Here is a 25,552-nt window from a genome sequence, read left to right on the forward strand (position 1 = left end):
CAAAGTGGTACCTTTTCATCTACTTGCATTTGCATGCTTTCGAACTGCAAGGTTGGCAGGAGCTGGGACAGAGCAACGGGAACTCACCCCATTGTGCAGATTCGAACCGGCGACCTTTGGATCAACCAGCCCAGCAGCACAGCAGTTTAAACCACTGCACCACCTGCATCCCTTCGAAGAATAGTAATAAAGTATAAATGGAGGAGTGACTGGGAAATCACACCTGTGGGGAATGGTTGGGTACTAAGGGGCACACGAGACACAAAACCATGTGCACAATTATATAAATAGTTGGTTAAACGTACACACTGCAGGCATGTCTGAATCTGAACAGTACTGGGGCCCAGGTGTGGGTGAGGATGGCATTATTAACCCTTTGTCCCCTGTAATCCAAATCAGGAGCCCCCACACCTATTATCTATATTGTGGAGAAGGAAGCTCCCATTCACTTCAGTATGAATTCTTCCATGTCAGGAAAATAGAAGGAATTACTTCCACACACGTCTGGCTTAGGATAGCAGCAAGGGATGGTAAAGAATTAAAACGTGTCTCACCTTTTCAGGGTCCCCTCTGGATCACAGCCCACCTGCCTTCAATTTACTCTTTAAAGGCCTTTTATTGGATAGCTGATTGTATGAATAGCTTTTTGTCTACTTTGGCCCTAAAGATCTACAGAATCATGTATATGCTCAAATTAGTCACAATTTAGAGTCAGAAAAGTCAAACAGGTGGGTAAACCTTTTATTGAAAAATGAAACATCCTAATCATGTACCAGAATGACAAGGTCCATGTTACCATACATTCTCACACATTATATGACTGTTATATAAGCTACCACTTATAAGTGGATGATTAGTTTTACACTAGCTATATTCTTTCTTCTGTTCTGTTGTGATGTGTTGAGGCAGTGACAATTTGCAATTTCTTTTCTTGCCGGAAGAGAATAGTCTATTTTGATTGTAACATTTGGACTCACACTTTCCCCAAAGACTTCACAGGAGCCCTGTGGGGTAGGTTAGGCTGAGTCATGTGACTTGCCCCAAAACTTCTTAAATAGGCAGAGACTTGCCCCTGCGCTTGCCACATGGAAATCAGAGATTTAAGCCCAAGCAATTATGGAAAAAGTGTTTGGAAGTTCTTCATTCAGTTAGTACTTCATTCCTAGGCCAAATTGGCTCCGTTGTAGCACGTTACAGCTGTGGGTTGTGAAATAAATGGCAAGTAGCCATGCTAAAAATTCAGTACGCTCCCTGAGCAACAAAGGGACACAAGACAAATGTTACGGTATTACTGACAACACCAGTAATGCCTGTGTAAGCATTTGCTTCAATAAAATAGAAAATGTAACATTAAAACGAAGTTTATTTAAAAGAAGAAGAAGAAAAAGAAGAAAAATATCCAAAGTAGGTTTCCTTATTCTTTGAACTGCTATTTTCACTCTGGTTTTTTCCAGCTGTATTTAAATACATACACTCACATATTTTGTAGCTTTCTCTCTGTGATCTTTAATACCATTTTCCTTTGAAGTTTCTTTTCAGTGATGTGCTTCTTTCTTTTCTTGCTCTTATTCCCTCTGAAAGCAAATTCTGCATTCACAGGATGACCAGACGGGAGCCAAAAGTGGCCCACTAAGAAAGCACTGCAAGCTCAGCTGAATCTCACAGTAGGCAGAAGAACCAAACCCTTTAAAAATGACAATAATAACATTACACTACAGACGTAACTCTGCAAAAAATTTAAACATTATCAGTCTGATGTGGACTTTAGACATGTGAACATTCTGAGTGGTCTCCTAGTGCCATGAGCTGTTGAGTATTGGATGGAAAAGAAGACTGAAGGAGGGAAAAAGCAGAATCATGCGGTTGAGACCTGAGCAATTTATAGTATCCTGGAGGAAAGTATAGTTGGCTGTCTGTATCCCTAAACAGAGACACTCCAGTTAAAGGTGATATTCTGCAACATGGTGTTGCAGTTCCTACTGGTTGCATCAACTCAGCCCTGTTATACATGGTGTGCTTGTCATGGGTGATGCTTCCTCCAAAAGAGTTCATATCCATAAGTTCAGATCAGTTCAGCTTCATTTTTTATAATCTTATATCAACACAATGGAAACAAGAAAAACAGCCAATAGAAGTTACATAAAATAGAAGGTAAACAAAATGAAATATAAACCAGTAAGAAAGCAATACTCTGTCACAAGATCTTTAAAAAATGAAACCACACGCAAACACAAAATGCAAATAACAAATACAAATACAAAATAGCCTGGCAAACTGACCAGTTATTTCGATTTTTGAGCATGTTAACAAAGGATTTTAGTTTGCATCCAATAAATTTGCGATTAAGAAACATTATTCTGCCACCAGATTATGTGTGTCACGGCCTGAATGTTACTGCAAGCCAGTAGCCTACTGTTACTGGGATGGAAAAAAAGGGCTGAATTGTTGTTGCTAAATTGTTGCCTAGCCTTCCTTTCTGAGAGCTGTGTACATGGTTCACTCAGTTATCAATTATGTAATAAATATACATACCACCTTTCAGTATAAAATATTTCAAGACACCTTTGTTCTCGGCTCTCCAACATGGTGCACAAACACCTCATTGAGAAGCAACCAATGGCAAGAAGTAACTAATGACCTCAGTTAAACCAGGGCTGTCAAACATGACACCCAAGAACTCATTGGTCCCTTTTAGGAGGGAAATCCAAAGTGGTCCAGTGAGTACTAACCCTCTTGACCATTCCTTGTTGCCACTGAAAGCTGGGATAAAGGGCATGCAAACAAATAAAGGTTCCACAGCAGCGTGGAAAGATAATCTCCTGAGCCATGCTGGCTGGGAAAGATGGAAATTATACAGTGTAACTTGTCTGAAGGGCACTGGTTTGGGGATGGTGTGCTAAAGGCAGCTGCAGACTTATTCCACTAATCCAGATAAAGAGGTTACTATCATCTGCTCAAAGGAAATACCTCCTATTTTTAGGGTATTGTGTTTCCATGAAACTTACCGGATGTGTGTCCCTGATCCCAGAGCCTGTACCTCTGAAATAGGTTTTATTTGGGTAAGTTTTTGATTCTTTCTGCAGGATTTCCTGTACAATCTGGCGATTCTAAAAAAAACCCTGACATGTTTCATCCCCACTCTAAGAGAGAGAGCTCTGTGAGTGCATGTTTCTGACTTTATTGTTAGAAAGATAAAGGATTATGAATGGCTTTGTGTTCAGGAAGCAAAGATACATCTTGCATAACTAGGTTGCCCTTGCCTGAGACGTCTAGTCGTTCTTTTATTCACATGCCACCTGGTATCACAAACACACTTGTTCCTGGAATTGGTGTGAAACTGCCACTCTTGTTTAGCACATTGGATTTCAAACCCAGAACTCAAGTCTTATTATATCAAAAGGCATAGAGCAAAGCTGTAGAATACTTACATTCTTAGGAGATAATTGAGTAACCCAAGACAAAGCAAGTAAATTTAAAAAAAAAGTTTCTTCTGTTTATTGTAGAATAAACACAAAGGAAAACAAACAAAAAACAGCATACCAATTACATTGTCCCAATCCAATGTAGGTCTGCTCAGAAGTAAGTGACAGGACTTACTCCTGTCTCAGATAAGTCTGTATGGGGACTGTGGCCTCGGGTATCATCTATGTTGCACTGGGCCTGTGGCAGTAAAGCCTTTGCCACCGATGACACAGGCAGATGTGATGGACCAGAACGTTCTGCACATTCCACCTGCTCAGGAGACACGCGTGTCTCAGTCTGCATCACAGATTCCATAAGGAAAAGAAAATGATCCCAGAGGGGATTAGCAAAGTTCTGTGGGCCAGCAGAGCAGGAAGAGGAGGAGGAGGAGGAGGAGGAGGAGGAGGAGGAGGAGGAGTTGTTGTTGTTAAGTGGTGATGTGGTGGGGAAAAGAGTGCCAAGTAAGCAAATGATCAAGAAAAGGACACCTGAGGGAAAGATAAGTGAATGAAAAGATGCATTGAGAAGAGCAGTTGAGTAGATAAGCAACTAGTAAGAAGGGGCAAATAACAGGAAGATCTCTTATCAGCAGAGGTTGTCCTCTCTCTCTCTCTCTCTCTCTCTCTCTCTCTCTCTCTCTCTCTGTGTGTGTGTGTGTGTGTGTGTGTGTGTGTGTGTGTGTGTGTGCGTGCAGCTAGGACAGCTGATTTAAGACAAAGTAGACAGTGACCTAAAAGGAGGGATGTGAGAAAACAAAGAACTCTGATGACAGGGTGCTGAATAAAGAAAGCTGAAAATGCAGTTGGACTGGGACTATTGGCAGTAAAGCCATGGGAAGTCAATGGTGCTTCAGAGGACTACTTCAGAGTAGACCCTGAGCAGGGAAGCAATCCTGCCATAGGGCACAAGCATGAGTCCTATCTCTTAACAATGGTGATAGTTTGCTCAGCAGGTGTGATAAAGATTCCTAGTGATGAAATGTTTTCACCTGATAAAGTCTCAGGCATTAATGTGAGGAGAATATGCACTACCCATGAATGAATGAATGAATGAATGAATTAAATGCATTCAAGTCAACATGACTCAAGAGTGGACAACTTCAGGTGATCCAGGAGTCAGTTGCAAGCCCCCAGATTCTCTGGGACATGTACTGCTGGCATTGCCACTTTGTCAGATTTTGCAACAGCAAAAATATTGCCAGTTTACCTCTGAAATTTGGCAGTGGATTGCTAAAGAGACTAAAAATGCTATTTTTAGTTTGAAAAGAGGCTATATTCAGCACTTTTAAATTTTTGTAGCCATGTGTTGAATGTTGGTTGCAAACCACTGGTTGGTTGGTTGGTTTTTGGAGTTGTAATGCAGTGACAGGGCAAAGGAGGCTGCTCTTGAGGCCATGTGGGAGCTGTGTTGTCCACTCCAGTTTAAACTCATTAATCATTAGCATGAGACAATTCAAGAGTACAGCAAAGAGAACTGAACTGCACATTGGGAAACATAAATTTCAGGGGGTTATTTCAGGAAGTAAAGCAATCCTTTAGAAACTTACAGTCAGGCGCTAAATCCCAGAAAGAAAGTCCTTTCAAAATTTAACATCAGGAACTAAAACTCAGGGCCCCTGCTGTTTCCACCCTTCTTTGAGAGGTCTGACTGATCTTACTCTCTCCTTTTTGTTCATTATTCAGTCACTGTTCCTTAAGAGGCTCTCTGATCTTATTCCCCATTTGCTAAGGTTGCTCAGAAGTCTTTGGTGAGGAGCTTTGAAAAACCAAGTAAACATTGCCTGCCAGTTCATCCCTGTCCAGATATTTATTGAAGCACCTAAAGAACTCTAAAGGATTAATGAGACAGGACATGAGAGAATACACTTTTATTTTGGGAAAACAAACCGGAATGTCTCAAGTGAACTTAAAGAGGCTTAGTGGATCAGACCAAAGGTCCATCTACTCTAGCATTTGGTTAGCCAGCCAGATGCCTTTACAAAGATTATAAGCATTATTTGGCAGTTGCGGTTCTCACCTTCTTATTTTTTTTGCTCTCCCTAGCTGAGAAGAAACAAGTAGTGGATTCAAACAAGTTTAGATTTCTATGAATCTGACCTCTGGCTTCCACAGCAGACCAACGTTTTTGGAGACATGCAGACCTGTGGATTAGTTTTTCACTTTCAGGGGAGACTTGAACTAATCCACACGAGCACTAATGTGACTTAGAGCAAGTAGAATGAAATTCTAGTTCTACTCCAGTGAGCAGATGACAGAAGAAAATATACCTGATAATCAGTGAAACACAGAATGGATTTAACAAAACTTCTGCATCCCTATTATAACACCTGCATCTAATATTTAGTGGTTTTCTTCCTTGCAGGTATCAGAAGTAAGCAAGGTTGGACATTTGCCAAGGCTCCAAGACCAGGAAGTGGCTTACCTCTGCAGCCGTGCTACCATGTACACTTTGCTATAAGTAGCCAAAAAGATCACTGGATCCCCATCTTGGTTGCTCTGTACAAAGTAGGCACAGTAGCCACAGATAAGCAGACTTGGAGCAGGGCAACTGAGGCTTCCATGCCCAAGGGCCTGCTGCCATCTCTGAAAATAGATTCCTCTTCACTGTTATGTCTGTTCCTATTCAAGAAAGTCAACTATTCCACAACACATTTACAAACATGTACAGACTGGCTTTTAAAAACATAGTCAAAGGTAATTCTATACTAACCTCAAGTCTGGGTGATCACTCATGCAAAATATACGTATATATTTTTAAATCAGTTGCAACAATCTCTAAGATGAGGTGGGATAGAAGGAAACTCCAACTTGAAATCTCACATCCGGAAAAGGAAAAAAAAAGCCTTGCTTGCTACTGGAGGTCTCTGGTGAGGCAGCTGATTAGCCTTTCTCCCTCTGAGCTTCTTCCAGGAGGCTGTGAGTGAAAGTCAGTTCCCTTTTTTCCTGGCAGTATAAGCCACTTAAAGCCAGTGAATTTACCCAAAGGTAAGTCAAGAGCAGCACTGTGAACTATTTGAAATGACAACTGAAAGAATTGGTAGTTACAAAGTAGTGATGGTGCTAATCCCCAAACTGTCAACACTTTTTATTTTTAAAAAGCAAGACTAATTTTTTCCCATGTGAGCCATTAAATTTCATAATCAAGAGAAAGCTGTGGTGGCAGCGAGACGTCCATCGTTGGTGACTGAGTACCTGCCTCCTTCCACCACTGGGAATAATTAGAGTGAAATGAAACTGCAAACATCAATAGCAAAGAGGGGAGGGGGAAATGTGAAGGATCCCAGCTAGAAATCCTGAGATTTGTTCTTGCTTGTTACTGTGAAATATAGATTCTAATGCCCTAAAGACTTTAAAATCACAATGCCCATTCAAAATACAAAAGAACAAAAGCTTAGCTTTTCAGACAAGAAAATGAGATGAAGGCAGTGTGTGTATAAAAATATTTTCTTTAGAATAAGCAGTTGCATTAATGAGTCTGTTTGTGTATTGCCAGGTTTATGGGCAGAAAGGGCAACCCCAGAGGATGGCAGAGCCTGGATCCTTTATCTTTTTTCTTTTTCTCAACTGCTGTGCAAACAGCTGCACAATGTGAGCTTATGACCACAAGACCATGAGATGGAGCGCGCGCACACACACACACACACACACCCACACCCACACGCACGAGAAACTGTATCCTGGTCTTCCCAGAAAACAAAGTGGAAAGTGATGGAAACTTATTGAAAGGCCAAGAAGAACTGGAAAAGATGCTCATGTGGGCAGAGAGTGGAGGAAAGAAAACCTTCATGATCCAGAAGATGATTCTTGTGCCTCTTCATTACTGATGATAGAAGCACTATTTCAGTGGAATGCTTTTTAAAGGAAGAACCAAAGGGGGAGAAAAGTCCCTCAGGCCAATTCACTGCACTAAACAGTTCAGAAATGTAGATTTCCTTCTTTAGGGGCCAATAATCACCTGGTTTTTGTGCTTATCAGCCTGTGAAGAAGGAACTCTAAATCTCCAAAATACATAGGACAATTTGGTTTTGCACTGGGGCTTGGGAAATTTCTCATATTTTACACCCTATTGCTTTCTCTTGTACATGTATATCTTCCCCTCATGTTTGATTAACTAATTTTTAAGGGAATGCTAAGTGGGTGATCTGCTTGGACTTGACTGAAGATCTTTGCTTTATTCAAAATGAATGCAATGAAGAAATGAGTACAGACAAATCTCAACAGAAAGCCCTGGGAACATCCAGAACATAATCAGAAATTTGATCAAAAGGAGTTTTCGAAGCACAAGGTTAGATCAGCAAAGAGCTGTATGAGCTCTTAACAGTGAGTTAAGCTAATGAGGGATTTTGAATGACTCGGGTTAAATCCTAAGCACAATTTCTAGGAAGCAAACAAAATAAGACACCATAGGACTTCTATGTGTACATGCATTGGATTGCCCTATAAGCTCCATTGAGTTCAAGGGGAGTTATTACTTGTAAGACTGCTTGAGTTTTACTATATCCAAATAAGTCTGCATGCTGATTTTATGGTCATGTGATTATTACTTCTACCTGAATAAGTACAAGCAATTTTGATACTCCGCTGCAAAAACTGCAGACATGAGGGTGTGAAAATTGCCAGTTTCTGTTCAGGGTGAGCAACCTATTTGCTATTCATATGTTACAGGACGGAGCTGAAGGAAGGGGCAGTCTTCATTCAATATTCCTCATGCGAACCATCTCTTTCCTACCTTTCCAAGAATATCTGGGGAAAGGGAGGTAAAGGGTGAAGGCACCTCTAGCTTATATTCAAGCCGCACACTTGCCATTTAGGCGACAGACCCTTTTTGTCCTACGTTAGCACTCCAGTCAACATCTGCACGTTCAGTCCCGCTGTTTTTCTGTTCCATCACGCTTCCTCCTAGTAAAGGTGATGTCATCAGGTAGCCGATCAGGACCCCGAGGGTGTGGAGTGGGCTTCCGCGGGAAGAGGTTGAAGCCCCATTGGCTAGCATGTTCAAGGGTAGGCTGGACAAGAACCTGGTGGGCGTGGCATGAGCGGAGTTGGCTGGAGCCGGGGGTCAGACTAGATGGCCCGGGAGACCCCTTCTGACTCGCTCTGTCTGAATGTTTCTATGAATGCCAGCATCACTGAAAGCAAATAAAGCTAATTTGGGCCCTGCTTATTCAAGGAATAGTTATTCCATGTTGCCTTTACTCCGAATTAGCTTGTTAGTCCTTGTGATGTTGGCACACAAGCTGCTGCATCTGACTGCGTATGGGAAAGTGTCACTGTTACTAGGAGAAAGCATAAAGCGAACTGTCAGTAGCAATGTCTGTTATATCTGTGTTTGCTGCACATACTGAAAATTCTTGAGATCAAGGATAGGTTTGCTTGTTTTTGTTTTTTGTTTTTGCCCCCCCCAGAGAGTTGAAGGTGGTTTGAAGTAGGAATCACTAAGCATAATGTGAACATTCATCCTATTTTTGCTGCTGATGAATAGCTTTTTCGGGTCTTGTACTGCAAAACAAAGGGCAACAGCGCGACATAGGAAATGTATTTGTCTGCCCTTGGAAGTGAATGTTCTTCCAAACTACTTGCAACTCCTCTAAAAACTATTGATCTCCAGCCTAACTAACACATTCAAAACTCCCTATTATGCATTTCAACATACTTTACCCACCTTAAGTCTAGCCAGGCATTCCCTTCAACCTAATTTCTGGGTCTTTAGTGTAAAGGCCTCTGTCTTGGTTTTGTTTGTTCGGGGGTGTGGGGTTAGCAGTAAAATCACCTATGAAGATATTCAGTCCACAGTAACGGAGTGATTCTGAGTACATTTCTTTTGATAATACTGGGATATCTGACTTCCAAGAGCGTAAAAGATGCCTCATTCAGCCCAAAGTAGCAGCTCACAGAGATCTGAATCCAGTTCTGGCAATGCCAGGGGATCCACTGTAACTGAGTAATGTACAAGGAAGTCTGTGGCACAGAGCTCTCAGGACTAAGGGAAGAAATGACGCACAAGGGCTGGACTAAGAGAGTGAAGACAATGATTTCAAATGGTAGGACTGTAAAGAAAAAAGCACACATTTATCCTGGAACCCACCTCGTCGGCTTGGCAGGGGGCTGCTTCAGCCAAAATCCTCAGAACCACATTGTGCTTTGCACTGGACCTCAGGTGGCATCTCACCTCGTTCTGCAAGGCGGCCACTCTGCCCCCACACTCCCTCTGTTTCTGTGCATCTCCCTGTGTGTGCCTGTCTTGGAAATCTCTTCGGCCTCAGAAATATTTTCATGGGGCAAGATTCTAGGGAACAGAAGCTTTACAGCACAGGATCAATATGTTTCCCTGCTTAATGGCTTTGCCACTCACAAAGGATGCTAGTTAATGGACAGTCAAGGTCAGGTAGGACTACAGTTGCAACTACCTGCAGGGATGGCGGCTGAGTGGTCCAGCTAGGAGACGGGAGCTGCCAGGAGAGAAAAAAATGGGGGCACTTTGAAGGCAGCCATCAGAAGAGAAATAACATGATTGATTGATTGATTGGCTGATTTACAGATTTTTAGAACCAGATGGCAGGTAGCACTTTGGGGAGGGGCTGCAAAGGATTCTATTGTGTAAGAAGAACAAATGCTGCTTTAAAGACCCTTGCTTTTGCTCAGTTTCTAATTTACTTTCAACCTTAAATTTGCATTATCCTATTTCCACATCAGTCTGCAAATTTTTGAAAAAGTCCACAGGAACATCTGTATACATTTTTGGTGGATTTCTCCCAGTACAGATTTTTCTTATATACTTGTTTTCTTAATACAAGCATTTCTGTGTACACTTTTTCTTTGTTCACATTTTTGCAAGTAACATCCCCTAATTTAATGCATTTCTTTACATCTAACACACATTTTTGCCATATTTTCCCCCAATAGATATATTTCTGTATGCTTTTTTAAATTTAAGAACTGTACTGCAACATTCAGAAAAATTGAAATATAACTGAATTTCAGTTTGTGCATTGGTGCTGGAAGTGCAAATTAACTAAGTTCACGTTAAAATACAAACTGAACAAATTTCTCCCACCTCCCTGGTATTGCCTGCCTAGGTGTCTACATACTCCCTCCTGCTCAATGCATAAAAAAGGTAAAGGTAAAGGGGCTGGTTGATCGAAGGGTCGCTGGTTCGAATCTGCACAATGGGGTGAGTTCCCATTGCTCCGTCCCAGCTTCTGCCAACCTTGCTCAATGCATATATATGTACAAATAAAGACAATAAAAATGGAAGTTCCTAAAACTCTCCTCTACCCAGGAAACCAATCCAGTGCAGTCGCAGGAAAGTAGGGTGTACAGAATCATATTATTCAGTTCTGGGTAAGCCAAGAGTAACTTGCTGGTTTCAGAGTCACAGTAAGCAGTCATATTCTTAGATGGACTATTCTTTTTAATACTCATACTGCCTGAAGTACCATATTTCTAGTTAATTATAAAAATAGTAAAACTGCTATTTCTGGCAACATTTTTTAAGGAATTGAGGTGGGGACAGAATCCCAATGGCAATTGCTGTGACATTATTTTTCTTAATAAACTAAACCAACATCAAATGAAATGGTCTTCATTTAACTAGATCATTATTTACTGTTAAGCCCATTCATTTATGCTAATGATTGGAAACCTACTGGGACTTGTCCATTTATGCATTTTCTAAAATCAGCAATAGGCAGATACGCAATAAGAAATGAGCAAAGACCCTTACAGAGGAACTGCGGCACACGTGTACATGTGCCCACATACACTGGTTCTTGCTAAAGCGGGGCAAACAATCCATGGCCCTCTGCAGCCCCCACAGCCCTTCTGCCACTGCTGCCCTGCCAAAATTTGTGCTGGCCAGGCAATAAAACGTTAACAAAAATAGACAGCAAGCCACTATAGAACATGAGAATGGGAAGGTCTGGCATCTTGTCATGCTAAGTGCATTTGTCCCAGTGTGTGGTAGCAAGCTGGTAATTTTTACCAGCAGCAGATGCATGACCTGTGGGGATGGGGGTGGTCTGTGGGGCAAAAATGGCACCTGGACCTCTGGAAGTTGCCCACCTCTGCTCTAAGGGCTAAGGATGTTACCAGAAGTTACATTGGTCTATGATCCACCTCATCTTGGAATCAATGCAAATCTGTACACACTGACTCCAGAGTAAGCCCTGTTGACCTCGGAGGGGTTCATTCCTAAGTAAATATGCATAGCTTCGCACTATTAGAGTAAGTATCCGTGGTGGTTTGGCTTGGCTTCTGGCAACAAGATTTTTTTTTTTGGTTTTTTGAAGTACAGTGTCCTCATGTTTTTCTTTGGGCAACACTTCTATTCTGGGGGCATTTGGTATCTTCCAAGAATACAAAGACTCTGATGGGAATGGATATAGATCCGCTAGGGACTGCAGCAAGGAAGATCTGTGGACTACAGACCCCTTCATAAGGGACATGGTTATCCTTCACATAAGCACAGAGTCAAAAAATGTAAGGAGTGGGGTACAAGGGCACAGAACATTTCTGCACACAGTTCAGATACATACAAGATAAGCACAGTGACAATTTGTGTTGGCAGTAATTCACGATATCAGAAGTGTGCCTAGGAAAAGCATGGGCAGCTGGATGGGTCCATTGCAATGGGGAGGAGGATCCAACTCAGCTGGTGGGGGCAGCAGCATCATGGTTCAATCAGGGCCAGTGGGCAGGCCGTACTTCAGCTGTGACCCGCATTTGAGCACCAGAACCTCTGGCCCCTTCTTGATTCTTGTGCCATTGCTGCCTTTCCATGCCTCTATCCCTCCAGAAGGGCCAGCGAACAATGGAGGCAGGCAGAAAGAATATCATTCCCCTTTTTCTTTGAGCAGCAGTAAGGATTGTGCCCTCTGGCACAATGTATAAGAACTATGTTCTTGTTTGTAAGTGCAAACTTCTGCAATATTGCATTTCTGCTAATGTGCATCAGCAAAAGCAGACACTTATGAAAATACCCATGAGTGCAAATCCACCCCATTTTTTAAAATAACAGTCTACAAGTCTGTGGAACTTGGAAAAAGCCAGTCAGTTCTGGAATCTGCCAGTTGGCTTCACAGAAATCCAAACTTATTTGACCCCATTGCAAATTTCTCCAACATCTCTGCCAGCAACTGTACAGCTTGCTCATTGTTTTGTGACTCCTGGCGCAAGGAAGTACTATCTTGCTAGCTTTGCTCTGTGCTTTCAAAGTGCCACAAGACTCTGTTGTTGTTTGCTGTGACTAAGTAACAGGCCTGCCCTTCTGGAATTTTGTCCGTTCTCTTGTGCCTGCTGTGCAGCTTGTGACCGCAGAAGCGCCATGGCCCCCCGTTGACTATTCCACATGATGTACTTAGCAATGAGCACTTTGAAGGCAGGCACGTACAGCCAGTCTCCATTTCAGCCTTCCCCAAGCTGTTGCCTGCCAGATATGATGGACTACATCTCCCAGCATTCCTAGCCAACATGGCCATTGGAAGTTGAGGTCAAACTCAGATGGAGGGCCACACTCTGAGGAAGGTTTCTGTACTTACTGAGAAATGTGCTTTGAATGACAGAACACAGAAACATGTGTTTCTGGGCATGATGCGCAGAACTCTCTAGATACTCAACCCTATCACTGGACACTTCATGGTAGGCAGGATGTTCTTCTGTGGTTATGAACTATTGCACACAGGACTTACAAAGATGAACCTAGTTTGCTCTCCTGGTCTGAGCTGCAGATCTGTTGGGTCTGGAGGAGGGCAGAACCCTCAGGGAGGCAGAGTCTCAAGAAAAGAGCTGTGTCTGTTATTTTCCTTCATTCTTGCATTTATATTCTACTTTTCCTCCAAGAAGCATTTAGCAGCATACACTGGATCTTTCCTCTACTCCCCTTTTTATCCTCTCAACAATCCTATGAGGTAAGTTATGCTATGGGGTCAGATATAAACTGGATATACACCTTCATAACAAAAATCGTACTAGCCAGAGTTTGCCTGGCTGAGGGCAACTTGAACCGCCACAGCCTAACCCTAACCCAGGAATGGGGGAAGACATAGTGCTGCATCTGTTGCTGAAGTGCAGCTCCTATCATCCACCACCACTGACTCTGCTTGCCAGGGCCGAGGGGAGTTGCTGTGTACCAGAGAGGGGAGCGCACATGTTCCGTGCACCTCCTCCAGGCACCAAACCACACAGTGATCAGACCACATGCTCACCTCTCTGCCTTTAATCCTGCGAGGGAGGGCATGTCTTACTCTGGTGCCGATGCTTCTCTGCCTTGCCCTGTACTGGGTCAGCCCATGTGCCCATCAGGCTATTATCGCTAACTCAGACTAGCAGCATCTCTGAGTCTGAACTGGAAGACGTTCATGCCCCTACAAGTCAGAGCCTTTAGACATGAACGGTAAAGGATTGAACCTGGGAATGGATTAACCAAAATGCTCCCTGTACTGCTAAACTATGACCCAGCTCCAGCTGCACTGAGTATTTCAGATGTGACTCACACATCTATTTGCTGCACTTTACATTTTTAGATGCATGCCTTTTGTAGATGTATCTGAAAACATGGGCAAAGAAGGTTTCAGTCATCTACATGCAGTTGCCCTAAAAGCAAATTTATCATGAGCTACTAAAAATGCTCCCCATTCAGAAGGACTTGAAGCAGAAGTTGCCAACACCTGGGTCATTCTCTTTTCCTTCATTCATGTGCCCACACTCCCTCCAGCATCCCTCCTTCTACTACTAAACTCAGATGGACCATGCCAACAGCTTTGCAGACAAAAGGTAAGAGAGAGGCACCTCTGTGCTTGTGTACACAGGCACATTGGAAACTCCCATGTACAAAGTCAGACTGTTGCTCCTTCTAGCCTGGTACTGTAGAAAATGACTAGCCCAGACATGCCAGGGTTTCAGGCAGGCGTCTTTCCTAGTGTATGGAATGGGCTTCCATGGAATTGAACCTGAGGCCTTCTGCATGTAAGACGGCTGCTCTGCCACTGAGCTATGACCCTTCCCTTAAAGGGTTGCAGCAGTATTAACAAAAGACACAAGCCTATTTCCTCCAAGGCAGATACCCACAAGCCTCTGAACTTGTAGACTTATGAATATCCAGTGTAAGGTGTGAGGTGTGGTGGCAGCAATCCGTGCTTTGCACCTTGCATTTTATCTAGATGGCTTCTAGTCTAGATTTACTAGCAGGGAGTGGGAGGGAAGGCAATGCCAACTGGAATTAGTAAGACTGCACATCTCCAGCCTCCTCCTTAACCAGACCCTTGCCATGTCCCTTGCCTCTCACTTGTGACATGGGGGGAAGGCACCCAGAGCAGCTTTTTCAAGCTGGCTGAGAGAGTGTGGGATGGACTGGGGCTCTAAAGAATCCTATGTTCCCCCAGATAGTGCGGGGAGGCCATAGGATTGTAGCTTTAATAACTCTGGGAGAGCTCCCACTGATACATATGCAGAACCTCCACTCACCCAGTGAAATGGACTCCTTCCATGGGGAAGGAGGGGAAGGATCCTGGAACACTTGCAGGAAGTGAGGAGGACAGTCAGCCAAACCATCTAGCGTAACCCAAGCTGCCTTTAGATCTCTGCATGCAAATTGCAATGTCAGCTCCAGGCTAGATGTGCAGGGATGGAGGGAGGAAGAGGCAGTAGGAGGGATGGTGTAAAGGGAAAGGTGAGCATGATATTAGGCAGAGACCACTGGGGACAGGTCTGTGCAGCTCGCCCAATCAAACTGGAAAAAAATGGACAAATAAATTGGCCTTTTATTTTTCATGAAATGATCTCTGGAAATGTTGCATTGCATTAAGCAGTAGGATACCTTTCAATAACATAATCTTGTTCATACACATAATTAAAACTAAGATGCAAAGTTAACACCTTCTTTCTACAGAGACATTCATGAAAATATCAAGAATTTGCTCCTGAATGAACCAGACTCCATCCCAAAGTACAAACAGCTACATTATCCAGAGTCCTTGTAAGAAATAATGCTTTGCCTATGTTTTTGTCACTTGCTTTTCTAATTGAGCAAACAGCGCACAAAATTGTAGCATATAATATAAAAAATTTCAGTCCATAGAAGGGCCTAGTATTATGAAAACAGCTTGAGGTGGTAAGCAGCATTGCAGATAAGAACTATATGTCCTCTTCTTTTCCTAACGATTCCTTTTTAGTGCTAAGCTAAACCTTTAAATATTTACATATTGATAGCCAAAAATGAAATCCACAAAAACGTTTTGTTTCCCAGGCTGGTTTTCCTGCAAAGTGAAGGATCACAGTGCCACCATCTGGACAGATGGGAAACTAAATTAGCCAATTTACTTCTGGTTTTGCAAAACATACATTTTCTTTGATTCTGAGAACATATTTGGTGAAAAGGTGTCAGAATTGTAAATACCTCCAGATAATTAATAGGAGAGTGAAAGGGGGCACTTAGGTAGGACAGATGTGCAGATTTCAACTTTGCACATTAAAAAAGGACAAAATGAAGGAATTGAATACATCTGACCTGTAATGTTCTACCTCAGAGAGGATGGCCTTCTATTCGAAGGGCTGTCCAGTGCAAATCCAGTTTAAAGATAAAGAACCAAACACAGGAAAAGAAAGGGGATGTATGTCCACTCTTTTTTGGGGGGAGGGGAGGTGCATAAGCCCCCCACCCCATGTACAACCTTTTGAACACAGAGCTTCCATCAGCTACACTTGGCCAATTGAGGCGAAGCCAGGTACAAATGGAAAGGCAAATGCAGTCAAGGGATAAAGCATCTTCCTTCCTGCAACAAGAAAAGGAGAGGCCTGTGCCCCCTTTGCTTTGAGGAACTGCTGTTAGCTCCTCCGGGGGGGGGGGGTGCTTGCTTGGAGAGGTTGCAGCAGCGACTGCAGCAATGATGGGTGGGGTATCGGAGGGTAAGGGCAAGGAGAAGGATCATGGCCGAGAGAGCAGCTTATAACTGAAATATCTGAACTAGCCCAAGCTTATTATTTAAAAGGGAGAATTCAGCACATGCTTAACTCCCACTGAGGTCCGTGTGACTTGAAAGGGCTTTGGCTGGGTTGTGGCCTTATTTTGTATTTGAAGTAAATACAAAGAAAATACAGAGAATCTGCAGGCTGACTTTGCATACCGGAGGTCCCAAGCACTAACAATGACCTGCTGAGAATGAGCTGGGAAAGAATCCTTCTTAAAATCTTGGAAAGCTCCTAGCTGTCAGTATTTTATTTATTTATTTGAGTATTTGATATGTTGCGGGTCTCTGGACAGCTTACAAGTCAAAATCCAATAAATACATATATACCCAAATAATACAAAATAATCCATGACTGATTACAGTATAGACTGTATTGGTCTAGAGAAACGAATGGTCTATAAGGCAGCTACCTTTGTTCCTAGTAAATGCTATTAGATTCAGCAGGGCTGAGTAATCATGCACAGAATGGCTATTCAATTCAAATATTCATTCATTTGCTAGCAAAGACTATTTGCACTGGTGTTGGCCTGATAGCATATCACTGCTGGGTAACATTATGCACTTCAGTTCAAACAAGCAGGACTCTCCTATCCAACACCCAAGCCCCTCAAGATCACTCAGGTCATTCAAGAACCACAGATACAGACCATTTTCACTCTGGTGGGATACAGAGAAACAGTGTGCTACCTAGCAACCAACCTTGGCATAGTATGAAGCAGCAGCCTCTTTCCAAAAGAGAGCGAAGGGTATATATGTACAGTGGTTCCTTGGCTCACAAATGCCTCAGTTCATGACCAAATCGGGTTGTGAACAAAAATTTCATAAATTTGACTCAGGTCGCGAACTCCTCATTGGGTGGCAACTGCAATTATGGCTGTCTGCCCCCACCCCCCGAGTGTGGAGATGGGCATGATCATGCTGGGGGTGGGGGGGAGATGGCCGAGATCGCACCCGTCTTTCCTGCAGGAGCGCAACCACAATCTCGGCCATCTCCCCTCACAGCACAATCGCGCCCGTCTCCCCCGCATTGTGCCCACAGTCATGCCATCTCTCCCCGCCCGCCCCCCCCCCGTGCACTGGGGTGACGGGGGCATGCGGGGGGGGGGGGGCGCAATCAGGGTTGTGGTGTGGGGGGGGGGGGGGGAGAGATGGCCACGCTCATGCTTGGGGTGGGAGGGGGAGATGTCCGTGATCTTTGATGTTCTTTGTCACTTTGCTTCACATTTTTCTGATTTAAAAAAAAAAAAGTTACAGAGCAGGTTAACCTTATTTACATTAAACCTTATGGGGAAATTTAACTTGGCTCACGACCAATTTGGGTCACGACCAGAGTCCCGGAACAGATTAAGTTCGTGAGCCAAGGTACCACTGTAGTTGGCAGAAAGGGGGTCCCTGTGGCTAAATACATTTAAGCTTCTACCATGTACACCAAGCATCCACTTCAGCCATGGGTACTTCCAGAGAGGGGAATCCTCTCTCGCTCAGCACAGGCTACTCAGAGATTCATCTGATTCTGAGGCGGCGGCAGAGGAGCAAAGGGCGAGACCTGTGTTGTCCACTGAAGTTTCTCAGGCAGAGCATCAGAATCTGCCTGCTTTGAAAAGGGAAGGAGGTTTTCAGGGTGGGACGGGGAGCAATTGCATCAAGAGCTCCTTGACTCAGTCGGTCCACGGTGGGAGAGACGAGCTGCCCTAGTGCAAGGGCTCTGGCATTCCCACTATCTAATTCTCAAACAGCATGAGCCACCCTGAGGGTGGAGTCACACACTTCACTGAAAGGGTGGTACAGAGAGGTCTGGCTTCAGCTCTTTACATGGGCATTTCTCCCTCAACTTTAGTAGAAGGCTATTTAGAATTAATATGGTTCTGCGACCAGTTAAGTTTCAATTAAAGTATTGCACTTCCTTTTGAGTTTGTTAAACAAAAGGAAAAGAGGGAAGGAACCAGCTACAAATTCTTCCAATTCATTCTTCCTTGAGAGATCAGACCCGGGCACATGGCAGCAGAACAAGCAGTAACCACTGACAATTCCAATCTAGCCTAATGTGCTATTATTTACTCCAGCAAGTGTACCTCCAGTCACCAATTCCAGTGGGACCGGTGAGTGAGTGTACACCCACTGAGCGTAGGGATCTGGCCTGGCATATGCAGAATTCGAAAGCATCCAACTAGAGGAAGCTGTTACAATTACTCACTGAATGAACGCCAAGGCACAGCTGTTGTCTGTTGCAGGTGCTTCTACCCATGATACCTATACTGTCCCTCAGTTTCTTCACAAGTAGCCAGTCATCCGGCTGTCCAGAGGCAAGGATGACATTCCTCATTCTGTGCTGTAATGGAGCCACAAGTGAGACATGCTGCAGCCCTAGCAGCCAGTGGAAAGCCATCTGTTCTTCTGTAGGGTTGATATCATTCCCTCCTGAGACTCCCATGCCTTCCAAACACACGAAACAGAGGAAAATATGGCAGATGCGAATAAGCTGTGCATGGATATGCAATGCCCAGATGCTCCTGTTGCTCAATTTACCCTGCACTTTTCAAAATCATGGGGCCTCTAAGAACATTTCTGTATCATGTTAAAACCCACTCTGCTACTGATCCATTCATTTTCTCCATTCATTTATTCAATTTATCAGACATATTATGCAAAAAAGGGGAAAAGACTCAAGGAATCTTTCAGCAAGAATTAAAACCATACAAATATATTTTTTAAAAAATTACTAAAACATTACCTGAGTTCATCACTGGGTCTACATCTTGACCTAGTCAAGCTCCTTAAGAGCATTAGCAAGAGATGGTGGAAGCACCCAGCAGCGCAGTGGCTTCCTGATTCCCTGAGTCACCACAGGTGTAATCATGTCCCAAGGAGCCACAGGACTAATTGGATGCAGAACTATCAGACGCTGGCAAGCAATCAAATGGACATGAGGCAGGGATGACAGGAAGAGAATGCATGGGGCGGGGCAAAGTGAAAGACAGCCTGAAGCCTGCAACTACCGCAGTGAAGACATTAATCCATATCCTGCTGCAGGAGTGCAGCAGCTCAGGTCCAGGGATCAAATCTGGCCCTCCAAGGTTTCTCCAGATGGCCACTACCCTTTCCTCTGAACCCACCCCTTCCCCCTAACCACTCATCTTGTGTTTTCTAGGCTTGTTTGGATTTTTCCTCATTCTTTCCTAAGGTTTAGTCACTACAGTAAGAGCTTTAAACTAAAATGCATTGGTATTTTGGCCCCACCTACTGCAGGAATGAGGTTCTAAGAGCTTCATTAAAATAGAACTGGGGCCTTGGAGTGAAAGAGGTTCTACATCCCTGTGCTGCTGGATTGCACAAACACTGGCTATCATATCGTTCTCTCTGGTGTGCATGGTTTTTTCCCAGGGTGAAAAGTGGGAACTGCGGACATGGGGATTATTCTCCTTAAAATGATGAAAGGTAGGCAGGTCACTGTCTTGTTCATGGGCTTTTAAAAATAGATGGACACCACACAGTTGTAGTAAACAAAATTTCACCTCCCCTTCTACATTCCAGAAAAATCTGCTGCTGCTAATGTCTTCTATTCAGTTGTTATATGCACAGAATGGGGTGAGAAAGAAAAGATGACAACCCTAATAGATACATGCAAACCTCTCTTCATTTATTCCTTTTAATAAAAGTCACAAAATAAACAGGATAAACATTTTTCAAGGGATGTAACTTTCTTTGCGTCATTGCTCTTTCACTGATCTTTTCACACACTTTGAATAAGCTTGCACTGTATCAAATGGACAAATTGAAATGAATAGCAGTAATTGAATAAGCTATTTGCTTTTCCAAGAAAGTGGCATTGTAGTGTTTAAATCAGCAACTCTGTTATTGGATAACACCATCACTTATAAACACCTTTTTTTAGATCAAGTTGAAAAGCTGCTTGAAGTTGACCTGCATATGTTTTCAGTTAAAAGGCCTTTGCTGCTTTCACTATGGTGTATTTTAAGGTGATTGTACAGGAGCTTCAGCTGACATGTAGATAAAGAAAACTCTTCAGAAACACATTACTTCTCTCTTTAACCTAAAATCTGATCAGAATGGTTAGATAAACCCTAACACAATTTATTCCAGAGTACTGGAGTCTTTCATGCAATTACAGTACTGATACAACTTTCTACCTAGCCCATTAATTATAACTGTAATTACTTAATACAATTTCCAAGGCACCATTTGTCAGTACAGAATGCTATGATAACATGTTTGAGAGATGGGTAAATTGATCCCTTCTGAACCCATCATCTACTTGCTAAATTACAAATCTAATGTTACCAACTCAGATTAGACTTCTGTTATTATGAGATTCTGTAATACCTGAATTTCTCCACCAAAATACATCTTGGGAATAGAATATGTGTAAGTAAAAGTAGACTTAGAGCTACACATAAGACAATTGCCCTTCCTAGCTATGTGTAACACCATTCATTCTAGTGATTTATGATCAGAAGTTAAATGGGCAAAATAAACATGGCTTTTCAGCAAGGGGCTGAACGTACCATCTTTCTATTATAGTTCTCATTGCAATCAAGCACCCAATTAAAAAATACTAAAAGAGAAAAGAAGAATCACAAATAACAAAGTAAAAAGGAAGCATTAACCAAGGATGGATCTAAATACATATGGCTATTCTTTAAAGTTAGCAAGTTACAAAGATTAAATCCAAATTTTTAAAATGAGTAACTAAAGGGTTAAAGTAAAATCTTTCTGCATACACAGGCATTGCAAATAAGAGTTTTTCAAACGTCCTCTGGAAGCCTAGGTGATACAGCAACTGTCAGAATCCAGGACATAAGCAGCTAGGTATCAGGTCAGGGCAGCAGGACTGAGACAACCAGTACAATATACAGGCCCATTCCAAACCATAGTCAGGCAGTCCAGAGATCAAGGAGGGTAACAAAAGTGCAAGGTAGGCCAATCTGAATAGAGCAGAGCAGTCAATGCCAGTCAGGAGTCAAAAGCCAGAGAGACAAGCTGAGGAGCAGCGGATACCTGGAACCGGAGTGGAAGCTGGAGCAGGTGAAGCCAGGCATGATTCAAAGGCAGAGGCAAGAGCAAGGCAACAGGCAGAGTCTCCAGATGACACAGAGCACTCCAGCAACATCAAGACCCTTTAATGCTGAGGCCACATCTGAAGGGAAGATCCGGTTCTTATATAGCCCTTTCCTCAGGGCTCCCTGGTGGTGCTTGGAATATTTCAGGTGGCTGCGATTGACTGTGGACCCGGTGCTGCAACCACCGGGGCTGCTATTCTGGTTTCAGGCCAGAAGAGGGAGCCCTGGTGCTGCCTCAGAACCTCACAGCAAGCATGCTTTGAGGATGCAAACTGATGGTGGCAGAATTTGGCTTCTTGATCATGCATACTGTGCCTATGTAGAAAATATTAACTATCACATAACCTCAGTTTGAATTATACAATCATAAAAATATTAAAATTGCATTTAATATGAATATATAACCATATTTAAAATACAGTGAAATGACTTCTTATACATTCAAGAATTAAAAAATGTATTTTGTATTCAGTTTGTAAACCAAGTGACTTCAACTTTTGCTGGCAATACTACTAAGCTTCAGTTGTTCGCTGAAAATTTGACAAATTTTATATGCCACTGTGCTCTGAACAGATCTAAATGAAAGATTGCATGCGCCATTTTCTATTGATGGAAAGCAAAATTGAAGCATTTGATTTATTAAATATTTCAGTGATACATGGAATCAATCATGATAGATACCTAGTGTTTTGTACAGTATGTTTTTCATATTGTTTGATATTATCTACCTTTACCTGGTTTATGTCCAGCTAATATGTCATCCACTAAGGATTTTTCAAAGAGACTGATAGAATCAGCTTGTGGAAAAATGTCTTCAAACTCTGCACTATATACTCCAGGTTTGCTCAGAGGCCTTGAGAGTGCAAAATGGAGGTTCTGCAGAGTACTGTGTAGTGAGCTGATGGTTGGAGAATTCCCACCATCTCAAATACCACTTGTTCACCCATCCCTAGGCTGGGCCAAAACCACGATTTACAAAGCAAGTTTGTGCAGATAGCAATCACAATCATAATGTTGGAGGAGTGGGAGAAGGCACTATGGAGTGAGGGGAGAACCTGTTCTCTTCATACCATTTTCCTTTGATGAAAACCCAAAGCTGCTATTTGCTTTGTTAATTAAGAAAGAAACGTTATCTTGGGCTCAGGTTGCTGCAGGCAAACATACAGCTTGCTGAACATCTTCCATGAGCCATGAAAAAAAAAACTTCCCAATATTTAAATGGCAGGCAAAAGGAGATGCTCCTCTTTATTTTGTCCCATTCCCCCCTCCTCGCCCACACACACATCTATGGAATATTTCATATTTGATGGATTTCAACAATTTTTGTAATAAAGAGTAAATTGCTAAAGGCTCGATCCAAATGGGCATACTGGGAGTTGTAGGAGGTTTTTCCTGTCTCAACATGTACAGGATTGCACTTTAAGTCTATTTAAAGAGAAGCGTGCCTGCCACCATTACACTGAGAGAAATTGAACAAATTGAAGGTTTTTCAAAAGGAAAATGAATCCAGCACATTGTGAGAAGTGAAATGGGAATGTCTGTGAAAACAGCTGCAGCTGCTGAGCTGGTTACTATATATGCAAAATAATTAGCAAAAAGCACAGTTTTTGAAAGTATCTCTTTCTGAATAACTATGCTACCCACTCAGTAGTTTGATGGGCATGTTGTCAAACTACATAGAAGAGTAATTTGTTCCAAGGTGGCAATTCCGATATGTTTCTCGTATTTCTTTACCACCCAATAGCTGAAGTTCTCTGGGTGGTGTACAACAGTTGATAAAATACAGTAAAATACCATATAAAATATTAATGACAGTGAAAACTAATAATAAAATTTCACTGAAAGATTAAAACAGATTTTTCACAACTTAAGCCTAAGACAAATACGTATTGCTAGGCCTGCTAAAAGCAACTGACAATACTCACAGCCCCAAACGTGCTATTTGGAACTGGCAAATGTCTCGGTAACAAGGGCCGGCTCAACCTGGTGCTGAAAAGTTAGTGAAGTTGGCACTAGCTGAACCTTGGTGGAGACACTGTTCCATAATTTGGGGGCTGCCACAGGGAAGATCTCCGTGTTGTTGTCAACCAAGCTTCCTTTAGAGGTGGCATTTGGAGGAAGGCCTCAGATGTTGAGCGCAGCTGCCTGGGTTGTTTACAGTTCTAAGAGGTATTTTTTCCCTTCATGCTTAGACCTGGCTAAAATATGACGCAGGGTGTGCAAAACAATAGCAATATTCATTGGTCTGCACGGGGTTCCATGCATTAAGCATCTTGTTTAAGCTGGGTTGTGATCATACATCCCTGCATAGCGCATGAGCCTCAGTGCCAAATTAGATACAATGTTATGTGCATTAAATCATCCAATCAGGCAGTTGGAAGGAGCCTAGCAGGTCATTGGGTCCAACTGCCTGCTGAGTGCAGGATTCAGGTTACCCATCCAGATTTCAACCAGGCCCAGCCCTGCTTAGCTTCCAAGATTAGGCAGGATCAGGCACTTCAGGCTACATGGAAGCTTAAATCATTTAATGTACACTTTTTGAAAAAGATATGTAAAGCGGTTGTCAGAGGCATTGCAGGGGTAGCTGTGGTACTGCTGGTGAAGAAAGCTTCATCTAGGCTCAGATTGTGCGGTCCACAAACGTTCCAGCTTTAAGTGGTGGCTTGCACACGTGAAGCACATGTCTTTTGCACTTGTTTAAAAGCAGACACAAACTTTATCGACAACAACAACAAACAACCACAGTATCTTTATCTGAACTGCATTAGCTACTAGGCTATTGCACAAGAAATATTTTCAGTGAGGTGTCAGGTGAGGGAAATAAACAGTCATTAGTGTGTGGGTGGGAAGCAGAACAGAGATCAGAGAAGAAAGGCACAATGAAGAACTGAGATAATCAATACTGCCATCTAGTGCCAAAATTGTCATTGCTTATAATAAATAAAATAAATCTAGTATTGAAGTTTGTCCTTTGCAATAATATCCAACTTTTCTGCATCTGTAAATTCACACACACACAATTTGGTTAGATTTCTTAACATTTTTAGAACCGTTTTCTTAATGCTTTATTTGTCCGCAACATTTTTATGTTACTCTTCAGTCAATGTTATCTCAGAGCAGTTTACAAGCATGAATAACCTGGTGCCCCCTGCCAGCAAGCAAATAAATGCTGATCCCCTGCATGGCCTGCCACATTTTCTGGAAGCATCAGGCAATAGCCCTCTGTGGAGAAAGCTTATCTATGTGAGGTAAAAGTTGTGTTCATGTGTTATATTTTGGGACAGGGAGTGATGTATGAGGAACTATAAGAAAGGAAAAACAGTGGTTTTTTTACTGGGGCTAAGCCAGAGAAATGAAACAAGATTTTAATATTAGGCCAGCAATGGCCATTTTGTTGCTTATAGTTAACAAGAAGGTGGCCATATTAGGTGGAATTCCTTGGGTTTTTTATACAAGAGTGTAGAATCAAGATGTGGAATCAAGAATTTTTTTATACAAGAGTGTAGAATCAAGATGTGGTTAGATATGCTTGGTCAGCTGATTCACCTTCTGCTCAAATGTATGACTGGCTCATCATTAGAGCCCCCCCCCCCAAATGTCTCCCCCCCAAATGAGCAGACTAGCTGGACCATCCTACCCAGAGGGTAGAAAAGGGGAGGTTCAACAAGGCCAGAGTGGGTGAGCTGGCACTGTGGAGCCAGTCCACCAGCTGGAAGCAGGAGCAATTAAGAATTGAAGGAAGACTGAAGAATAACCCTGAGGCTGTCCCTTGAAGCAAGAGCTAGAAGAAGCCTGGGAGAAAGGAAAGGCAGACTCCTGGGACAGCATTCAGAAAGGCCCTGAAGCCAAGACTGGAGGCCTCTTCCAACTTCCAACTGCATTCTTCCTCTGAAAGATGCCTGCAAGAGAGGCTTGGCTGGTGGCAACGAGGAGGAGAGCCTTCTTCGTGATAGACACCACTGTATGGAATTGTGTCCCCACCAAGGCCCACCTGGCACCAATTTTACTATCTATTTGGTGCCAGGTTAAGATTGTCCTCCTTTCTGAGACG

This window comes from Varanus komodoensis, unplaced genomic scaffold (genome assembly GCF_004798865.1).
Source record: "Varanus komodoensis strain SLA01 unplaced genomic scaffold, ASM479886v1 scaffold5, whole genome shotgun sequence".
NCBI classification, from domain to species: domain Eukaryota; kingdom Metazoa; phylum Chordata; class Lepidosauria; order Squamata; family Varanidae; genus Varanus; species Varanus komodoensis.